General features: G+C 42.6%; 1 long non-coding RNA gene across 3 annotated transcripts; it reads left to right on the top strand.

Moving 5' to 3' along the window:
- Nucleotides 1-17636: 17636 nt before the first annotated feature.
- Nucleotides 17637-19759, top strand: LOC141707430 (uncharacterized). 3 transcript variants are annotated; one of them, XR_012569053.1, is made up of 3 exons: nucleotides 17637-17786; nucleotides 18012-18864; nucleotides 19370-19759. It is a non-coding gene; the product is annotated as an uncharacterized LOC141707430 (long non-coding RNA). The 3 variants fall into 3 exon arrangements; XR_012569052.1 differs by having other exon boundaries at nucleotides 17646-17845; XR_012569051.1 differs by having other exon boundaries at nucleotides 17647-17827.
- Nucleotides 19760-21814: the final 2055 nt, after the last annotated feature.

Raw genomic sequence — 21814 nt, 5'->3', positions numbered from 1 at the left:
AGTTACTTTTGTTAACGTACAGGACTTTCAAATACAAAGTCATGTGTTCAGGGATTTATTACTTTGGTTATTATTTTCACCTTCACGTGTACTAGTATACATATGTACATCTCCGCGAAATTTGATCAACCTGGTTCTCGGTTAATTAGCATATATTAAAACCATAGTTTAAGTGATGTGTAGCAATGCCGAGGCTAGTAGCGGGATTAAAAAAATTAGGTACACAATTTATGCACATTAATGATTAATAAATGATAATATAAAATGTATATTAATAATAAATTATAATTTTGTTTTTAGATCGCGGGTCGGGAATTTAGTGACGTAATTGCAGATTTTGTTAGTACTAGAGTTTGCAATATTCGAGGTACGGATTCTGTTCCCTTTTTATTCAGCGCTACTCCTCTTATAAATTAAATATCTATGATCTGTTCAATTCCATATTTCCTTCGTTCCGTTAATATTATTTGATCGTTTTGACTCCCAAAAATTATTTTAAAAATTGATTTGGAAAGTTTTAAATATCGCTTTATGCGGTTTTCAAAAATTATTTATGACACCCTCTGTTTTGGAAATATGAATTACTTGTGATAGGTGATTTTAAAATTGCGAGAATATTTTTATTTGAACCCTTAGAGTGATTTAGGGTATACCGAGTTAACCAGCTGTAGGGGTACTACGGCCATGTCATTGCGGCACCAGTGACATGACACTTCCGTGACGGTGTGATTAGTCACGGCGTATCCTTCTGTTAGCTCTTGGGAGGAGTTTTTGCGCATTTGATATTTGTTCAGGATACGTGGGTGCACCCAGAGTTTGATTTGTGATTTGATTTATGGTGACGTTGTATATGCCGTACACGTTATCCATTTTGTTGCACACATTAGGTACCCTATGATGTGTGTATTTGTATATGTTCTGATCTCGGTATAAAATGTCATAACCCCTCATTGTTTCAGCCTTACTTATTTTTAAAATTGTTGTTTTATTGAAAATTGCTGATTATTTATTTCTGATCTTTTATTTTATAAATTGTATTCCAAATCCGTACTGGGCATTTGGCTCATGCCGTATTCTTTTTCTGGCAGGTGCTTAGGGGGATCTGGGACTGTGTGATGGAGAGCTTCCCTTTATTCCATTCTTAGGATTTCAGACTTCTATCATTATTTAGACTTAATTTCTTATTAGAGATTTCAACATTTATATTATTGGTTTAGACATTTCGGAGATTTAATATTATTTTGGAGATTTTAGACTGTTAAATTATTGTTAGAAATATATTAGTGCTCTTTTTGCAGGTTTTTGGATTTTAGGTAATATCTCCCTTCTAAATTTAAAAAGGGGGTGTTACAGAGATATGTAATATTGGTAGTAGTAGTAGTAGTAATAAATTTTTCATTACAGCTTCTTGTTGAACCTAACTCTTGTTAATGTTTTTAGAGTCATGATTAACACTTTTTAACTGCTCGTTTTGCACCTTATCACCGGGATCAAAGATAAACAGTTTCGTTCTATTAAGATGGCTAGACTTCTGTTCCCAACCATAAGAGTTTGCAGCTGTTGGACCATCTCGGAAAAGAACATTCCAAATCACTTCTCTCATGTTGGTAGGGACAACTGAAGCCTCTTGTTTAACAACACCTTATGTATCTTCACCTTTGTACTCCACAAACTTGGTCTTGTCACCATATTCAGCTATCCTGTCTGATTTGTTGACCAACCATGTTGCAGGTTCCTCTTTTATTCTCTTAGATTGGCATGCTTGCTTGCAAACATGCTGGAAACCATCTAGTGTAGGACAGTAGGGGCATAATCCATTATTTATCCTCTCTTCCAATTGACTAGGTGTCTTTATCAGTAATTGATTCATGTCCTGGATCACTTGTGTGTAAGATAGATTAATACTATCTTCTAATGCTTCACTAGTGCAGATTTCAGGTGGTAAGGGATTTGGAAAGTCAGGGTGACCTCCTTGCAAGGCTGCTGAAATGAATTGCTTCTATGGCCAGTAATCCAGGTCCTCCTCAAGTTCTTCGTCATAGATAGGTTCCCCTGTATAAGCTTCCCAAGAAGCACATAAATTTTCTTCCTCTGCAGATTTTGACCATTCCTCTGTCTTGTTTCCACTGCCAAAATCAGTCAGCAGGTGCTCATCATCCTGTAGCCATTCAGAAACCTCTAGTCCTTGAACCTTAGGGAGTCTCCACTCCGGATGATGTAATGTGTTGACGGAGGAATTTGGTATCAACAAAGATTGAGGTTTCTCGCCGGAATTAAGATCTGTGACGGTGGTTCTTTGCCGGAAACTTAAGCGGTGTATGGTTGATTGTGGTTGTTTTAGGCTGAGATTGATCAGAGTAAGTGGTGGCTCTCTTATCAGCTCTCAACTTCTTACCCTCTCAATGTGCCTACGTACCCTTTATATAGGGATCAAGCCTGACGTAGTTCTCGTAGAACAAGAAGTCTAACGCGTTGAGACTTCTTACTCCTAAGCCCAGTAGAAGCCCATCCGATATCCATCTTCCGCTAGCTTTAGGAATGTCCAACTATGAGGCCCAACCGCAAAGGCCCAAGGCTCGTCCGTAATCGTAGGACTTCACGGATAGTGCATCTCCCTGCGCAAGGATAACACTCCGCTACAGCTATCTCCCTTGATTTACGAACGCAGGTATAGCCGCGGTTCACCCCAAGTGCCAGACGCGTCCCTGTCCCCCGAATGAGGATAACCCACCAGATAACAGGACAGGTGATCCCAAGCTCTTGGGTGCAAAGTGCAGGATGACTCCAAAGTTCTCCAACGAGGACACCCGTTGAATACAAGAACAGAGCTCCCAAAGCACACACCAAAGTAAACCCCACATCCCCAACGAGGACACCCGTTGAATACAGGAGGAGGCCTTCAATCATCAGGTACACCCCTGGAGGCCTTCAAGCTTTTCACGGACATCCCCCTCCTTGACCGTCTCAAGGAGGGAATTCTTCAAAGAATACCTGCAACAAATATGTTAGTAAAAATACCTCTTCATTGCTCCTTTCCATGCGTGCTTTGTCCTGAGCTCATCCTTGAGAATACATTTACCACACAGAGGACGCGTCCTAAGACATTGGGCGCGTCCTCACCCTCTAGGCACGCGCTCCAACCTTTATTAGCCTAGCGACTACAATTGCCAAATATGGACGCGTCCTGCATCCTTTGACGCGCTCTACACTAGGTAGGTACCTCTAAACCTCCTTTCCACAAAAATTAGTCTTTAAAAACATTTCCACAACAAGTGGGCGCGTCCCAAGCTCATGGGCGCGGCTTCTCCTTTCAATATCTTCCTCCCCATCTCTTAACACAACCCAAGATACAATCTACACAATCATGGACGCGTCTTAAGACTAGGACGCGTCCTCCCCTCATGTGTTGCGGCCTAAAACCTAATCCTTCATCCTTTTGTCCCAATTCAATTCCAATTAACCCGTACTTGACCCGAGACGATCCAGTACCAAATTTTGGCTATAACAACTACCCCCCCAAATTCCATTTGCAGTTTAAAAACAAAATTGGAATTTCTCTTCAAGCGAAATTTGGCTCAAAATATGTAGACGCGTCATGACAGGAAGACGCGTCTTAGGGTGCAGCTGTCATCCTTAGGGTCGTCCTTCTTCTATAAATACCCTAGTTGTACCACACCACCACTACCATCTCTTTTTCTCTCTCATACAACCGCCATTGCCACCTTTTCAAACAGGAGTTTCGAGGTCCAAATTCCGGTGATCTATCCAGCCATTTCCCTATTTCTTTAGCTGAATCCAACCGCCAACTCACAAGGTATGCAAATCTTCCATTACTTTCCTATTTAATTAAGCAAATTGAGTTTAATAAACAAAAAACCCGTTCATATACTTCGAGTTCCATACACCATTCCTTGCTCTCCTTGTATGTATATGCGTATATATCTGTAGCTATAACATATTTTGCTTCCCTGATCTCCCAATTACATGTTTCCAGGATTTCATCATATTTCCCCCAAATAGTTAACGGTCGATTAACATTCCGCTATTATAATTATGTAGGACGCGTCTTCCTGTTAGGGCGCGTCCTGTACCTCCTAATTTAAGACATGTTCAAGTTGTCCCAAACAAAGGTAATATAGGACCAAAGGTTTATTAGGACGCATCATTGTAGCACACCCCCCTGCGGTAGATTCTCAGGACGCGCCCCCCCAATATCCTCCTTCCATCTTTCTTTTCCTTTTCTTCTCTCCCTTTTTTTTTTTTAAAATGGACGCGTCCTCAAATTGTTATTTATTCTTTTGCAGCTGGAGGACGCGTCTTCTTCTTCACCATTTCACCCGTTTAAAGCATTCAACAAGCGTATCGGAACCTACTCCCCACACCTGATCTCTTTTAAACCCGACTTTCCCAACATCCACAGGACGAATTCCTTCCTAAGAGCAGAAAGACGCGCCTTCTGTTCCCTTAAATCAAAAACCTCAATAATGTCCAATTCCAGTTCTGACTCCATGGATCATGTTCCCATACTTTCAAGAATGGAGAAGAAGGGAGTCAAAAGGCAAAGAACTCCGGTTCTCAATACTAGGGCTGCCATTGAAGATTGGACAGACGACGAAATTGTTTTAACCACAAGCCAAAAACCCCAAAAAATAGCCATTTCAGGAGAGGACGCGTCCTATTCCCAGGACGCGTCAAATTCCCAAGGCTCGGCTCCCTCTCAGGACGCGTCACCTCTCAGCGTGAATGAATTTGAAAGGAGGATTCCTGACCCCGAAACATATCCAGTATCCCCTCAGAAATCAGACTCCCCTCTGGAACATTGGAATCCTTCAGATGTTGAAGTGGACTGTGACTGGACCAAGCTTGACACTCTAACTGAGGCAGAGAAGAATGCTAGAAGAAAAAGAGAGGGCAAGCTGGCATGCGTAGCTCTTGACTCGACGGCAACCGATTGGGAAATTCAATGGCACATGAAGTACTATGACATGGAGGGAATCTGGGCGCGCCCTCTTCGAACCATGAGGCCACACATTTTCAATGTCGGGAACCAAAGGATCCCCAGAATGGTGCTTACTCCAAAGTTAATTTCCTTGGGTGTGGGCGCGCCTTTGCATCCATACATTAAGAAAATCTTAAAATGGTACGACGTAGCTCCAGTCCAACTATCACCAAATTCATACAAACTAGCTTGGGCTCTGTTCATCATGTACCATAACTTAAGGCTGGGCGCGCCCTCAATGAAAGAATTCAGCTTCTTTTACAGCATCAGGAAATCAATTCCCGGGTACCACTTCCTGGTAGTCAACAAATGGTTGAACAACAAGGGATTCAATGAAGGTAAAATTAGCCACGAAAGAGACTGGAAGGAGCCATTCTTCTACATTTATGATGTCAAAAGGACACGCGTTCGCTTCAACTTGGAACCAAGTGAGTCCAACATTCAGGACGCGTCCCCTTTATCAGGGCGCGCCTTTTCTTTTATACCCCTTTCTTTGTCTTCTTTGTTGTAACCTATCCTCCCTTCTCTTAGATAAAAGGACCCAGAAAGAGCTTGCAGGAAAGAAGAAGAAGAGGGCAGAAAAGGTGTTACAGTATGCTGAAAAACATTTCAACCTCAAGGACATGATCACCGAGAAGAACTTGAAGAAAATAGGAGCTTTGTCCCCACGAGTGGGTTCTCTCTGCAAATTTCGAGATTTCCACAATGGGAAACCTATCCTTACCGCTTCTGAAAAGTCCAAAGGGCTCCAAGCCACAGAAATTATTCAGCCAGACATCACCAAGAAGGTGGATTTAAAGCAGGGTAAGAAATCATTGTACGTACGACGCGTCACGGCGTTAGGACGCGTCGTATTTATGCTCACTTTTTTTTTCTTTAATTTTAGCGTAATTTATAAGAGTTACTTCATATATGCACTATCACTTTGGACGCGCCCTACCCCCCGAGCATGTCTCATTATAGAAAACGTCATACCGTTAGGACGCGCCATTACCACACATTTATTCATCTTTATGTTCATTTATATCTGACATGCACATAGACCTTTATATCATTAAATGGGCGCATCCTACTTTTAGGACGCGTCTCCTTGTACCTAACTAATTCCTTTCAATATTTATATTGCAGATATGGCCTCACTCCCCAAAGGGTTTGCAATTGGGGCTTCCAAAAAACTAAGGGCAAGGAAGCAGGCTCCCATAAAGGTTGATTCAAAGGCAAAAACCCCACCTCCTGCCGCAACTCCTTCTCCTCCTCCAAAGATAATAGAGACTCCCGCGTTTGAAATTCCTGAGGGGGAGGACGCGCCCTCCAAACGCCAAAAGATCATTCCTGACGATCAGTCCTTCGTTCTTAGATACCTGGGCGCGTCCTCTGTTGGGGATTTTTCAGAGGATGAAGTCAGAGGCTGGACTTTCAGAACAGAGCAACAAACAGAAAAAGCCATGGTGAAGGCCGCAGCCGAGCTTCACCTTCATGCCAGACAGAGTGCCAACATGGCGGCAAGGCTCAGGGCGCGTCTTGCAGTTACTGATACTGCAAAGTGCCAGGCCGAAGACAAAGTCAAATCTCTGGAAAAACACATTGCCCTGCTCACCCAAGAAAAAGATGCTGAAATCAGACGCCTGGAGGGGGAGAGGACGCGTCTAGAAACAGAGAAAGCTGTTTTGGAAGGCAATGTCTCTGCAATGGAAAAGCAAGTGGACAGCGTCATCGCCCTGAACTCCACCATGCAGCTGGAGCTCGACATCCTGAATGATGATAGGCTGCATGGGTGGACAGAGGAGAAAAAGCTAGTTTACCAGCATGGTTTCCAGGCTGGGTTTGAAGAATGGTGCTCTGGGTTTATTGCCAACGACCCAGAGTATACATTCTCAAAGTTTGATGCAGATACCCAGATATGGGTAAACGACTTCAGGGTAAGGGCCGCAGACTCCATCAAAAACAAGAGGATTTTCCTGGGCTTAGAGGAGGAGGACGCGTCCCCTGCTCCTCTCCAAACTCAACCTCCTCCCGCAAATGATCAAGACAAAACCCTGGACGCGCCTCCTGCCTAGGACGCGTCCTATGTTTTCTATATATTTTTCCTAAACTATCTTTAAAGGCGCAGGCCCTTTGAAGCCTTGCAAATTGTAAAGACTATTTTTGAACTTCATTCACTTGCACTCTCTTTTTTTTTCCTCAATCATTCACATGGGCGCGCCTTGTGTTTAGGGCGCGTCGCCTTTGATTAATTTGTTATTATTTTCTCCCAATAAGCAAATATCCATTATGGGCGCGTCCTCTCTAGTTGGACGCGTCTTTGTTTGTTTTGGAAAGTGCATGAGCACGGCACTACACTGTACTTGTGTGTTTAACCAATGCACAAGGCACGACGGGGCGCGTCCTAACTGTTTGACATGCCTTAATGTTCTCTTAGAAATATTTCCTCTCAGGGAGGACGCGTCCTTGGTAGGGACTTGCTTTTGCTTTTAAATTATGAGCATCAACCAATATTACTTGGGCGCGTCCTTGGAAATACAAAATACATCACCCTTCCCGCTGGACGCGTCTTTGACAAGTACTTTTTCTTTTTCATAGTAACATCTAGTCTAAAGGAGCATCAACCAAAATAACTTGGGCGCGTCCTTTAAAACAGTATTTTTCTTGAGTTTCCTTTATACAAAACCCTAGCTTAGGGCGCGCCCTATACTTAGGACGCGTCATGAGATCAAACAAATTGAGCAAATATCTTTTGGGAAAGTTTCAAAATTTTATTTATAATACGCTCTGGTGTCAAAAGTGCACCAGTCCCACGGCTACTATGCTTTGTGGGAAAATTATTTCTAAAAATTGACCCTTCAACTAGTCCCAAGGTAAGTAGTACATGCACTACCCCCCTAGGCTAGGAGGAATTTATTTAATTCTAGCCTATAAACTGGGCATAAACCAAAATAATAAAAGAAATATGCAAGGGGCCAAAGCCACGCCTTACTGGTAATACTTTCGGAGATGTTCCGCATTCCAAGCTCGCGGAATCAGCTTCCCGTCCATGTCTTCAAGGTGATAAGTCCCCTTCCACAGGATAGACTTTATTCTGTACGGTCCTTCCCAATTAGCTCCAAACACTCCATGTTGGGGGTTCTTCGTATTGGGCATCACTTTCCTAAGTACCAAATCCCCCACCTTCAGCAACTGTCCTTTTACCTTCTTGTTATAATACCTTGCGACGCGCTGCTGATATGCTGCTAGCCTTAGCTGAGAATTTTCCCTCGTCTCCTCTAAGAGATCTAAATGAAGCCTTTGATTAACCTCAGCGTCCTCTTTCCCGTAACAGTCTCTGCGAAGTGATCCCGATCCAACTTCCACGGGGACCATAGCTTCGTAACCGTAAGTCAGCATAAACGGCGTTTCTCCCGTAGTAGATCGCGGTGTAGTGTTGTATGACCACATCACCTTCGGGAGTTCTTCAGGCCAATTCCCTTTACGTTCCTCCAGCTTGGTTTTGAGGGTATGTTTTATTATTTTGTTAACAGCCTCTGTTTGTCCATTGCTTTGAGGATGATAGACCGCCGCAAATTCCTTCTTGATTTTCAACTCCTCACATAGCTGTCGCAACTCCTTGCTATCAAATTGTTTTCCATTGTCGGAGACCAGCTTGTAAGGGATTCCAAACCTGCATACAATTGAGTTGAAAACAAAATCTCTGATTTTCTTTGCGGTGATAGTAGCCAGTGGCATAGCTTCCGCCCATTTAGTAAAGTAATCGACCGCAACCACTGCATATTTGACGTCTCCTTTAGCTTTCGGCAATTCTCCGATAAGATCGATTCCCCACATGGCGAACGGCCATGGGCTTGCCATAGGCGTCAAGAGTGTAGCCGGCATAGACGAGTAGTTTGCAAAGCGCTGGCAGCGATCACATGCCTTGACGAAATTTGTAGCATCTTCTCTCATTGTGGGCCAATAATACCCTTGGCGCAACACTTTCATTGCCAACGAGCTACCCCCCGAGTGATTGCCACAGATTCCTTCATGCACCTCTCTTAGGATGTAATTTCCTTCTCCTTCTTCAACACACCTGAGTAGAGGTTGGTTGAACCCTCTCTTGTATAGGACTTCATCGTATATCACATATCTTGCGGCTTGATAACGGAGTCGACGAGCCATAAACTTATCTTCGGGGAGTGTTCCCTTGCGAATGTAAGCTAGAATGGGCGTCATCCATGTTTCTTTGGGAGCTTCATCCACTTGCATAGTTTCTATCTCTGGGATACTAGGAACCTCCTGGATTTCAAGAGGGATGGATCCTAACAACACAGCCTCTTGTTGTGACCCCATTTTTGCCAAAGCATCCGCATTACTGTTTTTCTCCCGCGGAACGCATTCCAATCTAACTTCTTTGAACATTCCAATCAGGCGCTGTACACATCTCAAGTATAATTCTGTTCGCGGGCCTCGCGCTTGAAATCCCCCATTCACCTGATTCACTACCAACTCTGAGTCACTTCTTGCAATTAAGTTTCGCACCCCCATTTCCAGAGCGATTTTCAGGCCATTAATCAGCGCCTCATACTCCGCATCATTATTAGTTGCATAAAACTTGAAATGAATTGCACTCATCAGGTGGTGGCCTTCCGGAGATACAAGTACTATGCCCGCACCTGCTCCTCCATTGTTAACCGCCCCATCCACATGCAAGATCCACCAAGGATGCGGAAACTCCTCCAAAGACTCCTCGGCATGAGGTGGATATAGCATCACCAAAGCTTTATCATCAATTTCAGAATCAAATTCCAGCAAGAAATCGGCTAAGGCTTGCCCTTTTATCGCTGTTCGAGGCACATATTCCAAATCAAACTGTCCCAGCTCCACAGCCCATTTCAGCATTCTGCCTGATGACTCTGGTTTGTGCAGGACCTGCCGCAGCGGGTATGCTGTACGAACTTCAACTCTATGGGCTTGAAAATACGGCCGCAATTTTCTTGACGCAAGAATCAGGGCGTAAACCAGTTTCTCCATACTTGTGTAGCGAGTTTCCGCATCGTGTAACCGCTTGCTCACGTAGTACACTGGTGATTGCTGCCCGTCTTCCTCTCTTACCAGAACCGCACTGATCGAATATTCAGACACTGCGAGGTACAGTATTAGATTTTCCCCCTCCAATGGCTTTGACAACATGGGAGGATGTCCCAGTTGCTCCTTGATTCTTTTGAAAGCCTCTTCACATTCTGACGTCCATATAAAGTCTTTCCCAGCTAATTTAATCGCCTTGAAAAACTCCTTGCATCTATCAGACGACTTGGAAACAAATCGATTTAACGCGGCGATTCTCCCAGTCAAACTCTGCACCTGTTTCACATTGGTAGGTGACTTCATATCCAACAATGCCTTGATCTTCGCGGGGTTGGCCTCAATTCCCCTGTGGTTGACAATGAACCCGAGAAACTTTCCCGATTCCACGCCGAACACACATTTTTGCGGATTTAATTTCATACGAAACCTCCTCAAGATATTAAACATCTCCGTCAGGTGCTTGATATGGTCAGTTGTCACCTTAGATTTCACCAGCATATCGTCTACATACACTTCCATGGTTCTCCCGATTTGGTCTTTGAACATCATGTTTACCAGCCGCTGGTAGGTCGCGCCAGCGTTAATCAAGCCAAACGGCATTCCTATGTAACAGTATAACCCCCTGTCTGTAATAAAGGATGTATGTTCTTGATCGGGGCCATACATCGGAATTTGATTGTATCCGGAGTATGCATCCATAAAACTCAACAACGCATGCCCTGCCGTCGCGTCAACCAACTGATCAATTCTTGGCAGCGGGAAGCTATCCTTTGGACATGCCTTATTGAGATCCGTGAAATCCACACATGTCCTCCACTTCCCATTCGGTTTCTTCACCAGTACTGGATTTGCAAGCCATTCGGGGTAGAACGATTCTTTGATCAACCCCACTTCCAACAACCGGTCTACTTCTTCTTTTAATGCTATCGCCCTTTCTCCACTTACTGGGCGGCGTTTCTGGCGTATGCCCTTGCAATTCGGGAGGATATTCAAACGGTGACACATTACTTCCGGGTCGATCCCTATCATATCTGAATGACTCCATGCGAAAACATCGAGGTTTGCAATTAGAAAGCGGGTAAGACCTCCTCTCATCTCCTCATCCAACTGAGATCCCACTTTCAAAACCCTGCTTGGGTCATTTTTATCAACTGGAATAGATATTGTGTCTTCGGCCGGTCCCGTTTTTTCAATAGGCATAGGGATCCTGGGATCCAAATCGAAATCAAAGTCTCGGGGGTCTTCAATTTCCACTTTTTCACCTGAGGGCGCGTCCTCGTTTGGAGGAGCATCAACCTCAACTTCATTCAAGGGCGCATCCTTCTTTTGAGGAGCATCAACCTTGCAGTTATCGCCGAGACCTTGCAAAATCTCACTTCTCCCTTCCAACTTTTCCCCGTTAACCTCTTTCTGCGTGATTCCCTCTGTATTACTCACCATCACTTCTTCTACACTACGGATTTTCGAAACACGTCCCTGCGTCACAAAAAGGTTCCTAGAGGTATTGGTTTCTTCCTTTCCGGGGTTCTCAAGAAAATAGTGGGCATGGACCTCTCCACTCGGTTTTGTATGAATATCTTCTATATCTTCAAATGGGAGACCTTTCCCTTCATACCTTCTTCTGCGAAATTCCTTGACAGCCTTGTGATAGCAGTCACGTGACTCATACTGTGACCCTCTCAGGCTGCCAACTCCGTTTGGCGTCGGGAATTTTATCATCAAGTGGTGTATCGAGGTTATCACCCTGAACGCCCGCAACCAAGGCCTGCCGACCAGTACGTTGTGCGCGGAATCCTGATCTAGCACCTTAAAATCTATCATTTGAGTAACCGACAAAGCCCCTTCCCCAAGCGTGACGGGAAGCCTGACTGAGCCCATAACTCTCACTGCTTCCCCCGTAAAGCCATAGACGTGCGCATCTTCAAAATACATGTCACTATCTGGGAAACCCAGCTTTTTGTAGGTGCTATAGTACAAGATGTTTGTAGAACTCCCATTATCCAGGAACACTCGATGTACGTTCATTGCCCCAATAAGCATGGTAATCACCAGCGCATCGTTGTGAGGATGATGCACCCACCTAGATTCTTTTTCCCTGAATGTAATATCAGCGGACTCCCCCTTAAAGACCTTCGGGGGTCTATCTTCCAAGCTGTGGATGTTAGTGAGCGGTGGATGTCGCGCTTCTCTCGCATTTCTCTCAAGTGCTCGATTACTGTCACCAACAAAAGGGTGTCCTCCAAAAATTGCCCTGATGCTGCCGGCCCTCTGAAACTTGACCTCCGCTGTTTTCTCAACATCCCCCGCCCGCGGGGGTTGTTTTTCATCTTTACCCTTGTCATCAAGTCCCCTGCGTCGCTTCACCTTGTCGATCCATTCTCCTAGGTGTCCAGCCTTGATCAATTCCTCAATCTCATCCCGCAAGTGACGACACTCGTGGGTGTCATGGCCAGTAGACTCATGGTAATCACAGTACTTCTTTTTATCTCTGCTTTGCCACGAAGTTAGACGGTCGGGCTTCTTGAAGATTCCCCTGTCCTTATTTACCTCGAAGATATGATCAATGGACGCCGCCAGCGGGGTATAATTGCTGACTCTTCTCTCGTAGTTCGATGGTGGGCTCCATTCTCTTCGCGAGCTCACAGAGTTTACCCTGTTAGGGCTTCTGGCGTTTCGCCGATAACCCGGACTTACAGATCTGTCCCTTCTCTTGGATCGCCCCTTGGAGTTATAGGTATCATCATTCTTTTTTGTTTCTGCAAGCGACTGCTCGATTGCTTTGAACGACTCCGCCTGTGCGAGCACCTCAGCCAATGACACTGGGTCTTTCCCTTGTAGGTGTTTCCAGAAATCCGTCCCCACACGCAACCCAGCTATAAGCAATATTTTCAATGTTTCGTCAGTTGCACCCCTCACCAAAGTAGATTCTGCATTAAACCTCTTAAAATATGAAGTCAAACTCTCTCCTTCCTTTTGTTTCACATTAGCCAGCGTGGTAACAGGTGGTGTGTACTTCACCGCGGCTTGGAATTGTGTCAAAAACAAAGTTTTCATCTGTTCCCAGGATGTAATTATACCTGGACCCAGCTTTTGGAACCACTGCTGAGCGCCTTCTCTGAAAGTGGCTGCCAAGAGACGGCATCGAGCCAAATCAGGTACTTGATATACATCCATTTCAATGTTAAAACGCCCCAAGAACTCCACAGGATCAGAGTTCCCGTGGAAACGCAAGTCGTTGGTTGTGTTCCGGTATCCCGCGGGCAATTGCGCCTCCCTCACAATAGCAGCAAAAGGAGAAGGAGCTTGCGCTGTCGCCGTTACTCTTCCTCCCTCAAGATGGTTGAGTAACCGCTTGAGGTCGTTCACATTAAACGTTCCTACCCCAGGAATGGTTTGAACATTAGGCTGCTGGGGCTGCTCCGCGACTTGCTGAAATTCCCCTTGATCACCCCCCGGGTGTGGCGGAGGATCTCGCCGCCCCTCACCTTGAGGCTGCGGCGGTGGCATATTACCATTTTGGTTCTGAACGTTTTCCCGTACACGAGGTTCATCCTGACCGTGTCGCGGAATTTCGTCATTGTTCTGCATTCTTACTTGAGTCCGCCCGCCGTCCTGGTCATGAGGACGCGCCCCAGACCTATTACCAGTGACGCTGTGGGAAGCTACGGGGATAACGACGGGGATTTCTCCGGCGGAGTGTGTTCCACCTCTCCTACCATTGTAAGGGGCTCTTCCGTATTGATATCCCATTCTTCCCCGTCTATTCCTCTGATATCCCCGGTAGTAATTCCCGGGCCTTCCTCGCGGGGGGGCACGCTCGTGCTCGCGGTGCCGCGCCCCGTCATCCCTTTGGAATGCAGGGGGCACACGCGTTGTGTCACGGGGCCTCGCCTCTCCGGCGTTTCCTTCCCTTTGCCATTCTAGCAGCAACATTCTCAAATCGTCATCCTCCAACCTTATGCCAAGCCTCCTTTTCAAGGCTGAAAGATCCCTTCCTTCCTCGTCTTGGTTTTGAGCGTTCTCCGCACGACGACGCTCGTCCATCGTACGCCCAGACCTATGTGGGTGTGGCACTACCTGGTTGCCTAGGCTAGGCATTTCTCTGCCTTCAGTGTCCTCATCCGCAAGCTCCACAATAGGTTCTACATCATCCGAATATTGCAAACGCCGTGGAGTGATTCGCGTGTGATCCCCGCTCCCCTGTGTATCTCCCTCAACTACAGGGGCTTTCCCCAAGGCATGACCATGACGGGGGAAACGACGACCTCTCCTCGTCTTTCGGCGCTCCACCGTACTCAGTCTTGAGTTAAAACTGTTAAGAGTATCCCCCATGTGATACAGTTGCTCCAATATATCAGCGTTGCTGATGAGAATTGGAGGTGTTCCCCCCACATCTGGAGCCCTCGGTGGATCCGCCATGTTTCTGGGAACGTAAGGTTCGTGGCGAGCATAGCGCCCCCCGCCTTCTTCTTCAGACCTGCTGTCACTTCCATCATAAGAACTTCCATCACGGTTGTAAGACATCTTTTCCTCCTAAGATTGCGATCTTAATTAGCCCCCTCCTTCTAGCGCCAATTTGTTGACGGAGGAATTTGGTATCAACAAAGATTGAGGTTTCTCGCCGGAATTAAGATCTGTGACGGTGGTTCTTTGCCGGAAACTTAAGCGGTGTATGGTTGATTGTGGTTGTTTTAGGCTGAGATTGATCAGAGTAAGTGGTGGCTCTCTTATCAGCTCTCAACTTCTTACCCTCTCAATGTGCCTACGTACCCTTTATATAGGGATCAAGCCTGACGTAGTTCTCGTAGAACAAGAAGTCTAACGCGTTGAGACTTCTTACTCCTAAGCCCAGTAGAAGCCCATCCGATATCCATCTTCCGCTAGCTTTAGGAATGTCCAACTATGAGGCCCAACCGCAAAGGCCCAAGGCTCGTCCGTAATCGTAGGACTTCACGGATAGTGCATCTCCCTGCGCAAGGATAACACTCCGCTACAGCTATCTCCCTTGATTTACGAACGCAGGTATAGCCGCGGTTCACCCCAAGTGCCAGACGCGTCCCTGTCCCCCGAATGAGGATAACCCACCAGATAACAGGACAGGTGATCCCAAGCTCTTGGGTGCAAAGTGCAGGATGACTCCAAAGTTCTCCAACGAGGACACCCGTTGAATACAAGAACAGAGCTCCCAAAGCACACACCAAAGTAAACCCCACATCCCCAACGAGGACACCCGTTGAATACAGGAGGAGGCCTTCAATCATCAGGTACACCCCTGGAGGCCTTCAAGCTTTTCACGGACATCCCCCTCCTTGACCGTCTCAAGGAGGGAATTCTTCAAAGAATACCTGCAACAAATATGTTAGTAAAAATACCTCTTCATTGCTCCTTTCCATGCGTGCTTTGTCCTGAGCTCATCCTTGAGAATACATTTACCACACAGAGGACGCGTCCTAAGACATTGGGCGCGTCCTCACCCTCTAGGCACGCGCTCCAACCTTTATTAGCCTAGCGACTACAATTGCCAAATATGGACGCGTCCTGCATCCTTTGACGCGCTCTACACTAGGTAGGTACCTCTAAACCTCCTTTCCACAAAAATTAGTCTTTAAAAACATTTCCACAACAAGTGGGCGCGTCCCAAGCTCATGGGCGCGGCTTCTCCTTTCAATATCTTCCTCCCCATCTCTTAACACAACCCAAGATACAATCTACACAATCATGGACGCGTCTTAAGACTAGGACGCGTCCTCCCCTCATGTGTTGCGGCCTAAAACCTAATCCTTCATCCTTTTGTCCCAATTCAATTCCAATTAACCCGTACTTGACCCGAGACGATCCAGTACCAAATTTTGGCTATAACACAATGCATCTGATATAACATCTAGTTGCATAATTCTATCATGATTAACATTGACCTTCCAATCAAAATGATTAACATAACTCTTTCCTCTTTTCTTAGCTTGCATCTGTCTTAACATGTTCATCTTTTCTGCAACAAGTTCAATCAATTCCTCAATTTTCTGTAGCTTCTTATTAGTACTCTCCTTGTATAGTAGAATTTGTTGTTGCACCTCTTGCATTAGTTCATTATTAGACTTATCTTCCTGCCCGGAGGCTTCAGCATATCCATAATACTTGCTCACATAAGCCATAACTCCACTGATGCAGATTACTATAACTAATCCTTAGAATTTCTCAGGTCTGTACTACCACAATAATTCTGACTTCTCACAGTCAAATTGTCAAACACTTCCTATGCACAGTACTTCTACCGAATAACTAACACAAACTAACCAATACTTCACGATCAATTTATCCAACAGTTGTAGTGCACTACTTCACTTGCCTTTGGCAATATGCACCAACACTCACACCTTCGCAAGACAAACCAATTCACAAGCTAAATCACTTCAGCTACTACCACAAAACTTCACAACCACAAATTCAACAGTTATACTTCACTAAGCAACACAATCACAGCTACTACACAAAACAAGCTTCCTTCAACAATACAAACACATATCCACCACAATTTTGACACAAAATAACTGAAAATAGCAAACTCCGGTACTGAGTTGACTCAGTGAATCTACAAAACAACACTATTTAACTATTTTTTGTTGTTTTCTAGCTTTTTCAACACTCATACACTATCTATTACTAAAAACGAGTCTATACTGAAGACAAACCAGCAGATACAACCTCAATCACTACCGATCTCTGAAGAACAGTTGTGAAACAGAGTACCTGAACTGTGATGAACATAATTCTGTGTAAACTGAATGGATTACAACACTTGATACATGATTGGACTCGCTTTTGATAGCACAAGACTGGTGAAGCAGTAGCTGATCGTTTTTTATGGCTCTGATACCAATTTGTCAGGAATTGGTGGTCCCTGAACTAGTTTTGTAACTGTTTTTGGTATTTTCTAGTTATATGAGAGAGATAACTGCTAGATATAACAAAGAAACAAAGAGAAACAGCAGATTAGAGGCAGAAACAGAGAGATTGAGTCGGAAATTGTAGAGAGAAACAGAAGAAATAAGATGAGAAACAGAAGAGATCAGATCAGATTTAAGATGAGAAGAGAATGCTCGTAGAACAAGCCAGAATTTTAGAGAGAGAAAACCTAGAGAGAAGGGAGAGAGAAGTTTGTGGAACAAAGTCCCATTTTCTGTTATTTGATCAAGCATACTCTCAAATTACAATTGAGATGCTATTTATACTACTGCAGTTCTAATTAACTCTGAAATTACAGTACTACCCTTATAACTATATAGCATACTACTACTAGTCCTTTTATACTAATGCTGCATTCCTGACGGAGGGAAACTATTATACTCTTGGAAGGGGTTCACTCTGTTTTTTATGTTTTGTTTGATTTAGTCTCATTTTATTTGTGAATTTGTTTCACATTGATTAATGTCTGAAATCAGTAAGATAAAATTATATGCACTTATACCATTGTAATTTTTAATGAGAACAATGCAAGGCTGTAGGTTCTGTATTTTATGATAAAAAACTTAATATTCTATATTTTAGTATATTGTCTGCTTGTAGCATATTTACAGATTTAAAATTCTTATAAATTCTATTTATGATTCAACGAACTTTACAAGAAAAACATTTTTTTCCTTCCTTTAGAAGTCCAGGGATGGGACTATCCCTAATGATCTTGGCAGCTTGAAGAGTCTGGTAAGCCTGGACATGTACAACAACAATCTCACAGGTATTACTCCTACTTGAGGAAGTTGCAGCCTCTTGTTTATCGTAAGTTGGCCATATCAGGTGTGTGTATAACTATATATATATATATACATATATACTAATATGTAATTCTGGTAGTCCTTGCACGATGATACTTATAAATAGAAATTTATAACTCTGTACGCATCTCTCTCTCACACACACATTCTTCCCTTCTGTTAATTGTAATATATTATCTCTCTGACAGGAGTCTTACATGCTTACTAGTAAGTTCTTGGTAATCATTTAGTTGGCAGAATTTCTAGGGAACTTGTTGACATTTCCACCCTGAAAGTTGATGCTAACTTGATAAGCATGTGAACTATGATCCCCCTTCCAAAATGAAAATTTAAGAAGACCTGGAAAGTGATTGTCAACTGTCAGATGTAGCCTGCTAATTACGGATTGAAAGATGTAAGATTTCGACTCTGCAATGTAATGAGCATATGCCATCAGGTACTAATCAATCCTTTGGTTCCTAATGCTATTTTATCTTTCTGGTCCATGTAATTGAATACCTGTTTATTATACTAATCTTTTCCCTTTATTGCTAGTGAGAAGTGACAGTGCAATACTAATAATAGAGGTCAATAATCAGTCTTTTTCTTAGTTCTAACAAATTGGAGGATCATTTTTTAAATAAATAAGTATCTAAATTAATGCAATTATTGAAAGAAAAATCCCACAAACTTGAAATTATGATAGCTGACCTGTATGCATCCTAATATTAGACAGGGACCAGACTATTGGACGATATCTTTTTAAATCTAAATTTGCACTAATTATTCTATGGCCATGGTTTAAATAGCTTTTATGCATAGCTTGGGGATACTGACCTCGATTTTCCTTGTATTTCTAACCATAAGAACCATATTGAATAAAGTTTCCTTATAATTCTACTTATTGTAATCCTCCTGTAGACTACCACTAATAATATGCTGCTACTTCCTATGTAATTATAGTTGTTGGCTCTTTTGTGGCGTGTTTTTAATTTTTTCTTGCAGGGATACTATGATTTTCTTCCGGAAGAGAACTTGCTTCAAGCAATAGAACTGGGACAGGTTATTTATTTGATAGAGCTTGTTTTCTACATTACCCGTCTCTTACTCTTTTCTAAGACCATGTTTCCTTGTAGCATGTTTTCCACTATAAAATTTTTAACTCATTCAATCCCAAATAAATCAGTTCCCTTTTAAGGATGTGCAAAAACAAAAGTGAAATCTACCTTTAAACAACTTGAGAATACTTTCTGCAGCTGTTAGTATTTTTTTTGCTTAAAAGAGCAGTATAAGTATTAGTGCACACAATAGTTCTCTAATGGCTCCTGCGCTGAAGTCTTAAGTGTTTGAGATTACACCAGCCAGTCTAGTTAGTCTACTTTATAATCTCTTTTAGCAGTGTTATTATATATGTATTTGTGTTGGTTTGACACAACGGTTTTTTTTTTATTTTTCCCAATTTGGTATGTGTACCCTGTACGTATAGTTAGACATGGATGTTCTCATATCAATCATTTATTTTTAGTTGAAGTCTATAGTTTGGGACAAAAATTTGTTCTTGTGGCAGTCACATTGACCTGAGGCAAACACTGGTAGCAGCAGAAATAAGCAGGGAGAGGAGTAATATTGAAAATATGCAAGGTTTTAGCCCGTCAACAGCTATCAATTTGATATTCCTCGCAGAGCTCCGATGGGTGGGTTAATCATAGAATACCATCTCAACTTTGATTTTTCTGAAATTACTGTTCTAAAAGTACTACTACGGTACTTCATTTGTGTGAGTAGAATGTACCATATGGTCAAATATATGTATTGTTATTCCCTAACAATATAACAAAATTAGAGAAGGGTGGTTGAATGGAATTCTGGTTACTTTTTGTCTTTTAAAAAAAATTCTTCCTTTGATATAGAATTATGTTTGAATATGTAAGAGTGCGGATTATGATTATAAAGTATTCAATCATACAAAGTAAGTTAACACAAGTTTAAAAACTTTCTGGTAGATTTATATTTCCACCGGAGATGTATATTAATTGAAGAAGACTCTGTGATGCAAAGATGCACAGCTTCTTACAAGTATTACAACTTAGAACTTGAGAGTGCTAAAAGATACAGCTTACAAAGACTCTCTGTTTTCTTTTTTAGTCCGTGGTTATAAAATACTTGCTACATTTGGTTTATATATCACCAAGTTACATGTAAAATAAGACAAAAATATTCCTATCAGCTAAGTCAAATTCACATGTTTCTTCAATTTTCTGTTCAATGCAATCCAAGTTGGATACATTATCTTTGAACGAGCTTGTCTTGCATGGAGATATAAATGCTTTATTTTCTTCTTACACCTGCAATCAGGCTGTCACATTCATTTTGTGACCTATCAACCCATGTAATTTTGTCAGCTTTTGTCAAGTCCCTATCAACTGCTATCTTTGTTGATTATTCGTTGAAACTTCATAGGTGTTATTCGTTGACACTATATTGATGTCATCCGTTGAAACTTTCTTGATAGTATCCGTTGAAAGCTTTATCTGTTATCCGTTAAAGGCATATGAGTTATCCGTTGAAGCTTGTAGAATCATCTGTTGAAGCTTTGTAGATTAGCAGTTGAAGTTGTTTTTATAACAGTTGATACTCTTTCACTTATGCAAAATTACAAGGCACTTTATATTTACAATTAACCAACCTATTTTACATATCTTGTTAGTAATCAACATGACTTAGAAACTACTAAAAACTACCAATTCCCCAGCTATTTGTAGTGCACAAAATGTGCTATATAATTATTCATATAAGCTACTTCTTCAACGAATAGATAACTGAGGTTATCCGTTGAAGGCTACAAAAAACACTAAATAAATTTACTTAGGTGTGTAGGTGAATTATCATCAAGACTATATCATATTCCTAACATTCTCCCCCAATTTATTTCTAATAGAATTATAGGCATAAATTAAAGTTGGCTTGATGATACCAAAACACCCTAGAAAACTGATACATTAAAAGGTAGATAAATTGTAAAGTGCTGCATTAAAATTGAACTGTACAAAGAAAGTTTATAGAAGTTTACATGCCATTTTTCAAGGTGCTTCTCTAGACTGAGCAAATTATTTCTTTTTCCTTGATTCCCTTATTTTCTTCCCCAATCTCTCATTATTTTCCTTTATCTGAAGTTGAAGTTGTTTGTAGAATTCAGCTTCATCTTCTTTATTGATATCCAGCATCTCTTTGAGAGTTTCATTACTAGAGATTTTGAGCTGGTCTTCAAGTCTAAAAAATCTTCTGACATACTTTTCATCCCTAAACTTCATAATACAGTAGGGCTTCATGTGCACTCTATTCCCAGTGTTTGAAATAGTTAAAACTTTCGGTAGTGCACTAGAGTCTCTCCAGCTTCGTCTGATTGAACTGATCTTTTTGAGTATTTCTGACTTGGCAACCTTTGTGAATCCAAACTCCTTCTTCATAGCAGAAAATACTTTGACCAAGACAGTGTAGCTTTCATTGAGAATCCTGTAGAGAGGCCATGCGATCTCATTACCCCCTTTATATCTGAACATTAATCTTTCTAAAAACTTGTAGTTAGCATCAATCCCTCACACTTCATCCAGTTCATCCATAAAAAGTTTAATGTCTGAGAATTTCTTGATGTCACAGATGTAGAGTTGGTCATCATTGTTGAAGTAGGCTTGGGTTTTGAGATGGCTTTGGTTTGAGGCAGGGTTGGCTTGACTCATTTGCTCTTCCTTCTTGAAGTTCTCTTTTTGGTTGGTAGAGGTATGTGTAGATCAAGAATTGGTAAACTATCCCAATCTATACGCTCATCCTTTGGCATAATTGGCTCACCATGGAAGTTGACCTCGTGATTGACTTTAATTTCAGCTGCTTCCATAGTGGTCACAATTAGTTGACTTGTAAGCACAGATTGAGATGGCTCACTTTCCTTTTCATCTGAACTTCTTCTTACCCATCTACCAGGTTTTATCTTGATTCTTTTACATGTTTTTCATAC

The sequence above is a fragment of the Apium graveolens genome, chromosome 2, assembly GCF_009905375.1.
Source record: "Apium graveolens cultivar Ventura chromosome 2, ASM990537v1, whole genome shotgun sequence".
NCBI classification, from domain to species: Eukaryota; Viridiplantae; Streptophyta; class Magnoliopsida; order Apiales; family Apiaceae; genus Apium; species Apium graveolens.
This window is presented reverse-complemented; position numbering and strand designations above follow the sequence as displayed.